The sequence below is a fragment of the Pleurodeles waltl genome, chromosome 7 (genome assembly GCF_031143425.1).
Source record: "Pleurodeles waltl isolate 20211129_DDA chromosome 7, aPleWal1.hap1.20221129, whole genome shotgun sequence".
In the NCBI taxonomy this organism is placed as follows: Eukaryota; Metazoa; Chordata; class Amphibia; order Caudata; family Salamandridae; genus Pleurodeles; species Pleurodeles waltl.
In genome coordinates this window covers 298,496,673-298,510,024 of record NC_090446.1, presented here as the reverse complement: position 1 = coordinate 298,510,024, position 13,352 = coordinate 298,496,673, and the positions used below count along the sequence as shown (strand labels likewise).

The window sequence follows — 13,352 nt, the reverse complement described above, 5'->3', positions numbered from 1 at the left end:
TTTGTGATCATTTACCTCAGCCAAGCATTCTTTTCTATTCCTTTGCATGAGGGCGGACAGTTCCTCTTTGCTTTCCAATTTCAAAATAAGGTCCTGACATGGTGCAGAATCCTAGAGCTGTATACAGAAAACCCCTCACTCTTCGATCAGATACTGAAAAATAATCTAAAGATCTTGCAAGGATCAGGTGGAATATGAGAACCAGAAAGAGGACAACAAGGAGGAGGAAGATAATATTTTAAGGTACATGTATAAGAACTTACCATAAGCTAAAGATGCCATATCTCTTGGACCTTCATTATGAGTTGCCAGGTGAAGGGATGGGATGTCCCCCACCCCCAGAGTGACAGACACCGCGGGTACCAGAAACTCAGGGGCTGCATTACAGGTTTTTGAAATTATTGCTTTTGCAACAATGCTGATTAGGATTCCTAGTTTAAATCATTTGTTGACATTTTACATATGTATTTATCCATACTTAGTTTTGCTCCTTTTATCTGTATATATCCATGTTTAATTTTACATTTTCTCAATTTATACTAACAAGTACAGTGGGACACGCACTCTAATCATACATGATACAGCAATGCACACTCATGAAACAGATTTGTAGGACGAACATTTGTTCAAATGTGCAGTTTTTAAAGCTCCATTATAAAAACTCGTCTCTGTTTTAACTCTCTCTAATTGTTGATTTCATCAACTATTGGCCTTGGAGTCTTGAATGGCGTAATTGAAAAAATGAAGACCCATAATTATTATTTTTTATGAATTTAAAAATACCTGAAATGGGACTCAATGTATTTCAGTCTGCGTTGGTGTATAAAAAAATATAAAAAAATGGAAAAAAGTGAACCTTACTTGTAAGGCAAGAATCCAAGGGACATACTTTGAACTTCACATAAGGAATCTTCCACCTATCTGTTCCTTTCCCTTCAATAAACCCTTGCAAGCTAAAGATGGGATTAAAAAGAGGAAGCTCTTTTTCCACTCATTGCCCTGTTTCCCAAGTTTGCCAGTATATCTCAAAGCTGATCTGCAGCAACCCGCTTCTAATCTTAAAACCCTCAGGCAAAGATCAGAGAAAACTGAGCAACGGCTATTTGCCCATCTTTATTGCAAACCTTCAAGGCACTGTTTCAAATCTGACCTGAGTAAACCCACCTGCAAGATGTAATATCTTTTACAAATATGATAAGGGTACGACGCATTCATCTTGCCCAACAAACCTGGATTAACTCCCTTATCCGCCATGGCTTTCTTTATAGCATAATCTGCTGTTCGAGGGCTAAGAATTTTTTCATGGATTCTATGTAGAATATCTTTTTCGATCAGCAGCAATGCTGATGATCCCAGTCAGGGCTAGTGTTACATTAAATAAATATAAGGCATGCTGCTAGGGTGGCACAATTTTGCCTCTAGGAGCATCAAATATAGCTCACTACTGGAGAATGAATGGATCAAAATGTCACTTCACCTACAGTGACAATAGGCATTGGCAAAGTCAATAGGTCTGGCGTGGGCCTCAACATTTTGGTAATTCTCGTTTTGTTCTGTCATGGTTTTTACAAAACCTAAAGGAAGCTACTGGCCCTGATCAATCAAAACAAAAACATTGGCTAAAGGCAAAAATGTTGTTTTTTTCTCAAAAAAGGACACATTGCCATAGTAAGACAGACTTTAAAAAGCCAATCGGATTGACATTGGCTGCAAGCGCCTTGCCTTTGGGAGAGAAAGAAAGAAAAAGAGAAAGACAGAAAGGAAGAATGAAATACACAAAGAAAGAAAACATCAAGCAAGAAAGAAAAAGGAAGGAAAGAAAGAAAAAAAGCAAAGATGCCTAGTAAGGAAGGCAGGAAAGATAGAGGAAGGCAAGAAAGAAAACATAAAGGAAACTACTTTGCTTCTTTGTGTAAGTATATTAACCATATATTGTACTAAAATCAAAAAGATCTTTGCCTACAACAGGCCTAAAATATTTCCACACAGTGCTAGTGTTGAGTTGACACAGACACAATCAAGGGCAACATGTCTTATTACCAGGTGCACCTGGTGAAATTTTAGTGGATGCATTTTGACACATGTCGCAATAGGTGGAATATGGGCACTAGAGAATTCCTATCTGCATCTACAAAAGCAAACCTTGGTGAGAATATAAAATACTTTTGGATGGCTTTTTATTGTCTTCTATAATTGCATTTAATTAGGGCTCACTGCCAGGGCTGGATTGGTCTCTAGGGCAATTGGGCACTGCTCAGCGAGCTGCTCTCAGAGGTAGTGTGTAGGCCAGTTACTGGCTTATGTAGGTGTGTTTTCTGGTGTGCTAAGCTGGTTTTACTATTGATTTCCCAGAGATCAACACAAACATTGCTTGCATGCATTCATCCATAGATTGTAAAACAAATAGATAGTATGTCTTTCTAAATTCAAACCTACAACAATTTCCAAATGTGAACCACTTTTTCACGTTTTTTAGCTACCTAACTCACTAAGGGGGCGCCTCTCTTAATTTTGTTCCTCAAGCCTTTTTTCTTTACTAGTCCGACCCTGCTCTCTACCTCTAAAGAGGCACTGGAGCACTTTATGCCAGGCATTGCATGGTCTGCAACCCAATGTTAGTGGTTAGGTCAGTATTGTTAGATGTTGGTTATTAGGATTAACCCTATGTCCTCAAGTAAACCATTCCATGCATATGCATGTTTCTTTGTGAAAGATCAGACTTGGTAGGTCCTGCTGTTGGAATGTGGCCTCCATAGACCTGCCAGAAAGGATTAGATATTGTAGGAAGCGGAGCCATGACTTTCAAAGAAGGAGACATGATCTTTGAAATGAGTTGTGGTAGTTTGCAGAAATAGATTATTAGAGATTAACACTAACATACATGTGACTTAGAGTAGGCTATCTCAGAGGAGGCATGCAGAAAATGGAAAAGAAGGAGAAGCGAAAATCAGATGGTTTAAGTAAAAATCAATTTTGCATGCAGGGTTTTAGGATTTTTTTTTTTTGCTTTTGAATAGCATACAATCTGAGGATGCAAGGCAAAAGAAAAAATTCATTATTTGCATGTGAGATAGGGCTATATTAGGTACTTTTGATCAGCACTAAAATGAAGCACTAGATCACTGCTATGGCAATGTCAGATGATCTTATAAATTGAAAACATAAAGTAACAGCTGTGGGCAGAGAACATATGTCTGGGCAGATAGCAAGCAGCATCATCAGGATCATAGCAATGTGCTAAAATATATGGGTAAATAATGGAAACACTGAAAAGTAGATTCTGCAAATGCTGGGGTCAATGCCTTCTGGTGTTCATCCTTGAGTTAGCACACAGTATGAATTATAGAAAGCAAGTTAGGATCCATTTGGTTGGCTCTAGTTTGACATGTCACAAGATGAAGGCTAGTGACTGCTGACCAAGACGGGGAAGTGTACCGCCTGGGATACTGTAGCTGGTGGGTGGAGATCAAGAGGGCTTGAGGGTGGAGGTCCAGACACTGATGTAAAAAGGATTGTGACAGGGCTCTCTTTTGCCAGCAGAACACAGCCATGTTTTCAAATTTCAGAGACAGAAGATACCCGAAGTAAAGCAATGATGTTTAATCTATTACTGAATAGAATAAAAAGAATATATATTGACGGCATTTACATATTATTTTATATGGCTTTATTGGTAAGGTACAATGCACACTGTGCATCAGTGTATCAATTTAATTAACTTACATAATAAGAACATAAATTACCTAGAGACAGTTGGTTGACAGAGATTTGACTTTCCACTGTTGGAAAGTGCTGGATGTCGAAAAGGCCATTAAATCAATCAGGTCCAGTCCCAAAAATAGTGAATTGCAGTAAGTCATGAACCATAAAGCAACATCACCAGTCAAGCGAAGGAGAATAAAATAGATATATTTCCATAGAATTCAGAACGCCAAGTGAAGGAAGTTCTGCACACTGTGATTTTAATACCCCTTGAGCAAAGAAGTCCTAATTGAAGCCACAAGATGTCATCTGATGCTTCCCAAAAGAAGTGCAATGTTTGGCAATTTGTTCTCGTTTAGACAGGCATCCACTCTGATAAATTATTTCTCTCCTGGAAAATAGGGATGAAACGATGATCGCTACATTTCCCAAAGTATTCAGATGTAAACTGGGCTCAGTCAAATTGTTGAGCATGTTATAAAATTAAAGACAAATGCTGAGCTCTTGATTCCTTGTACCAAGGAGTGTAAGACATTTAGAATTGTTGAACAGGCTGTGTTCAGAAGGGATTATAACTGCCACTGATTCATCAAAGTGGGTGTCAACTACGGTTCTTACGAAAAACAATCTGCAGATTTAAGGCCTTGTGTGGATTTGAGATCCCTCAATCAGTATCCTGGTGGACTGTCACACATGACCTCACATTCAAGAAATGATAACCAATATTGGAGCAGCCAAACTATTTTCCAATACATCCAGTCTGTCACTAAATTATTTTAAGTCAAGAGTCTCAAGCACTCACTACTTTTCTACACCACATGGTGCTTTCAGATGCCTAGGGCTACCATTCGGACTTGTATCGGCTGCAAGTGTGTTTCAAAACACGAAGGACCGCTTGTTCAGCGGTCTCTTGAATGTTCAGGCATGTCAGGATGACATTTTGATAGTCACTGAAAGCAGAGATGAGCACGTGAGAGTGCTGGAAAAAGTGTCGAGAATATTGGAAAAACAGAGGAATGACTGTGAAACCGGAGAAATTTAAGTTGTTAGTTCAGCAGGTTGAGTGCCTATGCCACACAATTTCTGAGTTGAATATTATACCTAGATTTTGCAATCTGGAAGCTATCAAGAATGCACTTGCCCCAGGTGACAATGATTCTTTACAATCTTTTTTAGGTTTATGTGAGAACTGTGCCTGCTTTGTTCCTGGATATGCTTTAGCGGTGCAACCTTTAAGATCACCTCTAAAAACAGGATCTAAGTTTATTTGGTCTAACCAAGTTAGTAATGCTTTTGAGCAAATTAAGAAATTGGTAATGAATGTCCCAGCTTTAAATCCCTATTTTCCAGGAGAGAAATATTTTATCACAGTGGATGCCTGTCTAAACGGGATTAGTGCTGTGTTTGGCCAGTGGGTGAGTTGAAAGGAAAACACTGTTCTGGCTTTGCTTCTAGGATGCTCAGTGATGCAGAGGAAAACTACAGCACAATAGAATGTGAAGCATTAGCCTGTATGTGGGCAGTTGAGAAGTTTAACACCTATATTTGAGGCACTTCTTTCAACCTTTACAGTGTTCACAAACCTTTAGTGTATCTTGAGTTGTGATGGTTTAGGTAAGGCTTCAGCTAGATTAGTGTGCCTACTGAAGGAATATGCTGTAACCGTCAAGTACCTTCAAGGAGGAAAACCTTTTATGGCAAACTGTTTTTCATGCTTACCCTTACCTACTTCAGATTTAGTATCCGTTGTTGATGCTTTCTCTGCCTGTGAAGGTATAATATCTAAAGAGGAATGGAGGAGGTTTATGGCTGATGATGATACTTTAATGAAAGTCATCCATTGTATAAGAATTAAGTGGCCATATGATAAACTTTTGTCTGCAAGTTTTGAGGAATTGTTCTCGAGTTTCTAAGGAACGTTTGTGAGAGAATGATGTGTGTTTTAGAATAGGTTTGTTTGTAGGTCCACAGTGTCTGAAAGAATGGATTATCAGAATGGCACATTAAGACCACATATGCATTCCTGCCACATGCACAAAACTACATCAGAATGTTTGGTGGTGATGTATGGACAGACAAGTGTCTATAGCTGTTGGAGAATGTCCCCAGTGTATTGTTTCTGATAAGCACTAGAAGACTACGTCTAAACCTCTCTTTTTGTCCAGTGCCACTGCCTGTTGGTCCTTGGATCAAAGTAGACACAGATTACCATTCAGTCCACCTACCAGTAACAAACGATAATTGATTGTTTCAATAGAATATTTCTCTAAATGGATTTACTACTCATTTGTAGAGTCACCTGACACCAAAAGTGTAATTAATTATCTCATGACAGTGTTTCTTATAGAAAGTTCTCCACAGAATACTGTAACAGATAATGGCATGTATTTTGTATCCCAAGACGTGAAAGACATCTTAAGCAAGTTTGACATCAAGCACATTAAAATTGCACTTTACAGCCCTTCTTCAAAAGCTCTAATAGAAAGGGCTAACTGTATGCTGAAAGAAGGCATCCAGACTGCTATTGCTGCTAAAATTAATGCCTCCACTTTTCTGGAAAAAAACAATATCAGCATATTTTACTACCCCTCATTCCACTACTGGAATTTGTCCCTTCAAACTTTTAATAGGAAGAGAGGCTAAAACCAAACTGATTCGTGAATGGTTGCATGAAACTACTGCTGAGAATGTGATGGCAAGGAATGATGAAAATAATATAGGGGTGAGAGAGCATGTTATGAGAACAAGAAATACAAAAAGAAGACTTATGATTGCAGAATAAAAGTTAGACACATAGGCCCTCATTACAACTTTGGCGGGCGGCAAGTGCCGGCCGCCAAGTTGTATCTGCTGCGCGGCCGCACTCCTGCGGTGGCCATTTCGAGATCCCCTACGGCCCAGCGGGGATGTCGGCCGCAACACGGGAGCCGGCTCCAAATGGAGCCGGCGGTGTTGCGGTGGTGCGACGAGTGCAGTTGCACCCGTCGCGCTTTTCACTGTCTGCTTTGCAGACAGTGAAAAGCTCCATGGCGCCGTGCCCATGCCAGGGGCCCAGCGAATCCCCTTTCCGCCAGCCTTTTCATGGCGGTTCATACCTCCATGAAAAGGCTGGCGGGAGGGGTACTCGTAATCCCCTGGGCAGCGCTGCAAGCACAGCTGCCGTGGGGATTACAACCACTGGGACCAAAGAGGCGGGAAACCGCCGCGGTCGTAATTCCATTGGAAGCACCGCCAGCCTGTTGGCGGTAATTCCGACGAAACAGCCCTGGAGGTCTTTGACCGCCAGGGTTGTAATGAGGGCCATAGTCTTCAACCCAAATGATTGTGTGGTACTTTAAAAAAAAATTTAAGTAGTGAAAGGAGAATCCAAATTTTCTAATCCAGTTAAAGTTATCGAAACCAGTAAGACCTCAGTGTTGTTACATGGTAAAGGCTGGTAGAGCAGAGATAGTGCAGTTCCAGTTTCTAATTCTCGAGTTAAAATTTACTTTTACACTTGTTCCAACAATGAGGTGTTAGAATCTATGTTATTAACTGACCTGTGTGGTTATGGAAGCACGTCTTCCTCCACACATACCTAAGCAAACACCGGCGCTCTCGTTGTTTTTTGTGGAGAGGTTGGTTCAAGTCCTTGTTTTGTAAGTCAAGAAACTGAGGATGCCACTTCTTATTGTGATTGTACTAAGAGAGGTGATGAGCATGCTATCACCAGGAGTTCGTGCATTGTAAAGCTAAGTACTAAATTTCAGTACTGTGTCTTATCTTAGCTGTAATTGTATTTTATTCTTTTTGTTTTTTGCTGTGCTAGATTTGTTTTACTTTTTATAATTTTGTTGTTATTCTAAATGCACTCTGTGAAGTGCGGAAATGAAGATATATGGTGAGAGAATACTAATCACCCGCGCTTGTACTGCATAATAAAAGACTGACATTTGGAAGACTGACTTCCAATGCGCCTTGCACCATGTGTAGTGTTCAAATTGGCACAATTACCGTGCGGCTCATTTTGGAGTCCGGAGAGTTTGTTGTTATATTTTCTATGAGGACAAACACAGCATACCTGAATACTGTGGTGAGTGAAACATCGGTTGACAAATAAAAGGAACATTAACTCATGTTTGGGTTAAATGCACAAACTATAAATATCAAGACATTTATGACTTTACACAGAAGTTGGAACAATGCCGCTTTATAATGGTTCCCGTGCTTATTAAATATCAAGAACCACAAGTTCAGGATGCCTGTGGGTCTATAACGTGCAGGTTAATTGTAAAAGGTATTTACACAGATGAAACCACCTGAGGAAGACGGAAGACGGAAGACGGATGTTGAAACGCCAGTGGTGTCTGGAGGGATGCTAAAAGGAAACTATGAAATGAAGCTTCCGGGAGTGCAGCGTTGTTTTGGTTTGCAAATTTTATGGGTTTTGGCCTTATCCCCCGCGTTTGCACCAGCAGTGAAGAGTGCCCACTGTTAGGCCGTTTTGGTTTGAAAAAAAAAAAAATATATATATATATTTTTTTTTCCAGACTTTGGTTTTGGTGAGAAAGGGGGATGATGTGGTACTCAAGAGTTCATATTGTAGTGTGCGTTGCCCTCATTAGGTCATATGTATTCGAATCCTACATTTCATAGAACACATGTTGGGTTCGAGAGTGTTTTGGGAGTGTCAGCGATCGGTCTTGAACTGTCTGCTTGTGGTTATGCTGTTGTTAATCTTCTGTTATTTGAGGATTACATCCTGCTTATGAAAGTCCCTCCTGCTGGCCGCCTTTCCTTGGCCCACACTACAATGGGTAATGGGATAATATTCCTTGCCCCAGTGCACCGAATGGTTGCAGTGAACAAACAAGAGTTTGAATTGAGGATTCCTGGTGCCATATGATTATTAGGGTTATATTTTCATTTCAAAATAGCCTTAAAATATATGACTATTATCTCAGACCTTAACTTCATGTTAGCTGTCATGAATAGTTAAAAGCAAATCTGCATCCACTAAGTACAGATTACAATGTGTTTTCATGTGCCTGTTGTAGAAATGGGACTCTTGAGTGGACCATAGCAGTGTTTAAGCCCACTATCATTTGTATAGCAAGAAGCTTACTCAAGAATTTCACAAGGTATTGATATCCCTCAGTTTATAGGTATCTTACAGGTTAAGCCTACAAACATCAGACCTATCCCCATTTCTATATGAATATAGGAGACATACTAGCCAGCAGTGCTCAGAACTTGCAGTTTCAGGTCAGATTTGTGTCTCCTGCTAAAAGAGCTATTGCCAGCCGACTTCTTGAATAATTTAGCCATCTCTAGCAAAATATGTTTTTATTTTTCAGAGTTAGAGCAGACAAGCTAGAGTATTCCTGTTGGGTCATACCAATTAAAATAGGGTGGATTGATGTGCTAGTTGGAGTGGACGTAGCAGGAAAAGAACAAACCCTGAGATGCCACCCCACCTTTTGAAGTACATTGAGGGGTCTGTCCATAGACCCATGCAGACTTGCATTAAAAATGTGAGTGGGCACTGGATGCTTTTTCAAAGAAATGCAGTTGTTGCCAAATGAAGATGGCAGGTGGGTGGGGACAGTCCTCAAGGAACAGCAGCCCACCCCCCACAATTAACGGAATGCAGGGCACTCGGTTATGCTCCTCGGCAGGGGATGTAATGCACTGCAGCAGAATTAAATTATTAACTAATTGTTTGATCATGAAGGTGTGCAAGCTTTGGCCCAATAGCTATCCAGTTACTGTTACAGCAACCCTTCAGCTGGCATGCCCACAGTGCCCACTACGCTGATAGACATAGTTGTTTTTACGTTCTGAAAGTCGTTGTAGGCAACCCACATTACTAGATTCCTTTTCACCGTGGAGTCGAAGTAAACCATATTGATCGTGTGAGTAGGAACCATACCTGGAAAATGTTGTCTATCTTTACCATACTAAGCTACTGCTCTGTGGTGTTATTTCACCAAAATCACAATTTATGGAGATAGCAACAGTGACATTGAAGGCCTTTTGATTCACTGACAACAGAGATAGAGACTGTAAATGACTTTTTATTAATGACGGGCTACTACCTTTAGTTTCATTGCAAATTCGGTACACCAGAAAGTTAATAAACTGTAGCTAGCAATTAGGACAAACTCCCAGCCACCAAAACTAACATCAAAACCAGAAGGCATACGTACTTTGGAGACTATAATCAGATTGGGACCTTCAAAGGGATTGCAGTGCAGCTCCAAATGGTTGTAAGTGACAACAAGAAGTTAGCAATTGCAACCCCAAGAATATGCTAAATTACATCCATGATTCAAAAGACTGGCACCAAATAAACCAAAATCTAAGGTGGTGTTTTGCACAACAGTCACTCGAGTTGGTGATAAGAAAATGAAGGCTAAAAGTACATAGAGCTTAAACATTTATATGATTCAGAGTAGCCGCCAAGACACTCGGGATGCAATTATTCTGCTGCAGAGCTCAGCTGAGTACAATTCCATTTTAAAACATGAGCCTGTTTGTGTTTCTTGTCTATATTAGTTCCTCTTTCGTTTGTTTTACTGCTGAACCAGTCATCTAAGCAAGTGATGATGGGATAAAATGGTGGGGCAGGAACAGGGCTGTTCTGGGAACTAAGAGACAGACGTTTGAGTGAAATCCACTGTACCAGAGAGGGAGGCTGAGGGAGGATGGCAAAGGCTATCTAGATCCCCAATGCTGGCTCGGTTGCATGAACGTTTTGAAGGTAGTTTAGCAGCTCAGATGTTCTGCAAGCGGCTGTGACCAGAGGTGTTCGATGACAAGCGTGAACGTACCTTCTGTTCTCCTATTGGTTATTTTGCCTGACGAAGTTAAAGACTTGTTGGTAACCAAAGTCATCTAGCCAGAACAATCAGCTAGGGACAAAGCTGCTTTGATTATTGCTAGAGATTCTTTATTAAATAATTTTACTGAAGCCTGTCTGCTAAAACTAACTTGACCAAAATTAGCAGGAGAAAACACATTATGGGAACATGTTAGGCCGATTTCTTAGACCTACTGAAGGATGTACTTGATTGTCTTTCTGCAATTGTGAATGCACCAGGAACAGCTCAAGAAGCAGTATGAGCCATTTAGAGGTTAGTGCCATGGTGCAGCAGCAATTAAGGACCATAAGTTTGTTGCAAATCATTTTGTAGAGGTTCGGAAATGATGGTAAGAATCCACTGAATCAAAACTAATGTAATTACAAATACAAATAGTGAAAGGGAGAGACAGAATGGAATCGAAAGAGACCACCGCCTAACTGGACAGAATAGACAAGAAAATAGGAGAGCTAGGAGGGGCAACAGATTGAAAAGGCGTGAGGTTGCACCACCTATTAATTTCTCATGTTTTATCCATGGTCAGTAGGCGATCAAAAACGAGATTTCTCAAATCTGTCCCAGAACTCTTATGATAAATCAGAACAATCTTATTTACCTCTTCCCACATCAAAAGACAGGCATTAGTTTAGGAGATCCAGAGGGCAGCCAAATACTTCATACACAATTTGATTCCTGTAGACGTCAATGAGCTATATTGATGATGTCATCAATGGAGAGCCCACTTCATCCTTTATTGATACTTGTGCCTGTCAAACCGCTTTGAAAAAATCCACGTTTCCCACTCTTCATCTCACAAGCAGAATGATTCATATAGGTGGAATGTCTAACACAGTTTTCACACTGTTACCCAGCCTTTATTTTATTTCCCTGGGTCCAATTACTGATTCTCATGCTCTTCCTTTGAACCCTACCTCTTAGGTGAATCTGCTGGCAAGAGACTTATTTTGAAAATTGAATTTCTGTAGTGATGGTTTTCTGTACTGCTGTAGCGATGTGTTTCTGTAGTGATGGTGTCAATCTGGATGTCCCCATTGAAAATGAAAATGCCATTCTAGTTTTTTATTGCTAAAATGAATGGTAACATAATGATCATGATGCTGTAAAGGCATTATTATGTTTTAGCCCAGGTTACTTCATCTTTATGGACACAGCATGTGGTGTTGTGGGTTGTAATTTTATCTGATGAGCCTGTCAAAATCAGGGTGAATCCAATGAAGACACATTCTCGCATACAACAGTCCCCATGTTTCCAGAGGCAAAAACAGGAATCTGCCTGGTCATTGGTGCACTGTTAAGGCAAAAGCTTTAGCTCCCACTGTCAGCTACTGTAAACCATCTAGTCTACCGATTAAAACACCCTGATAAAGATTTGTACATGACCTCCGAATGTTGAATGCTGTTATATTGCCAAGTTTCTCTGTTGCATCTATCCCAACTACTTTACTATTATGCATTCCAACTAAAGTCATATTTCACTGTTCTTGATTTATGTCCTCCTTTTTCTCTATCCCTAAACTCCTCAAAAGTCGGTTTCTTTTCAAATTTACTTCTAGCCAAAATGACGTAAACTTAACTTACTCAAGGAAATAAAGTAATTGACGTTGCATATTTTGTAAAAAGAACACCCCTAAATTGTTGCCTTGAGCCAAGGAAGAGCAGGAAGGCTTTGTGTCATGGAAACAAGCCTCTTCTTCTGCCCCCGCTCTCTGTGTACCTGATTATAACAAATGTTTCATGTTCTATCTTGAGAAGGTTGTGCATGATCATGTGATCAAAAAGAAACCTACTGCTTATTAATATTCCTCTGAGTTCGATGTGGTAGCAGCAGGACTTCCCCATGTGTTTTTGTGCTGTAGTGATGCAGGTAGACCTATTGCTAATAAATAGAACAGCATATTTTGATGTTTAGTAGGAAATATTGTGGTCTTTAATTACAGTATAACATTGGTTCTGTGTCTTGTGGTGAACCCATCTTCACTGATACCCACTCCCCTTGATAGAGAGCCTCATAATTTTCTCTTCACTACTTTCCACCTTACCAAACACCTCTAACAAATTAGCTGAACTGATTTCTCATACTGATGCTTGTATTACAGCTACCAAAAACACCCTAACTATCTTCACTAGTTTCTGGTATGCAGCAAGGGTTCTCATATCTGCAGGGAACCTAATCAAGAAAGGGTCATATATCAAGGGTTGCTTGATGCTCTCCAAATGACTCTTGAAGTAGCTGTTAAGTGTATTAGCCACCAATCTACCCATGATTAAGGGCCTGATTTAGCGTTTGGCCGATGGGGTTACGCTGTCACAAATGTGACAGATATCACGTCCGCTGGATCATGATTCCATTATATCCTATGGCCATTGTCTGCCAAACTCTAAATCAGGCCCAACGTTTCTAAAGTTAATGCTTGCTAATAGTGCAGCTAAAATGATTTCTCTCCTGACTCCGAAATGACTTTTATGTGCCTCAAACTGGTAAGCCCCTCTTGTCCTTCCTAAAAGATCTTGCTGAAGTGAAGCAGCATGCACCAGAAGGATAAAAGGGTATTTGGACAAGTTATGGAATATGAGAATATTATGGGGAAGCCATTGATTATTCCTTCTTCTCTGCCAGTGTGTCCAGCTTCACTCAAATTAAAATTGCCTGATGATATGACTGTAAAATATTGAAAACAGCATATTCACTAACCCAATAAGATTCTATTTTCAGATTCAAGCTAAATAACTTCCAAGCCTGTCAAAACTAGTCTCAACCTATTGCCCAGCAAGTAGCTTTACTTCATC

General features: G+C 40.1%; 1 protein-coding gene across 1 annotated transcript in view; it reads right to left on the bottom strand.

Moving 5' to 3' along the window:
- DLGAP4 (DLG associated protein 4) overlaps window positions 1–13,352 on the bottom strand; it is a 1,552,488-nt gene that overhangs the window by 173,185 nt on the left and 1,365,951 nt on the right. The gene's annotated exons all lie outside the window — the stretch shown is intronic.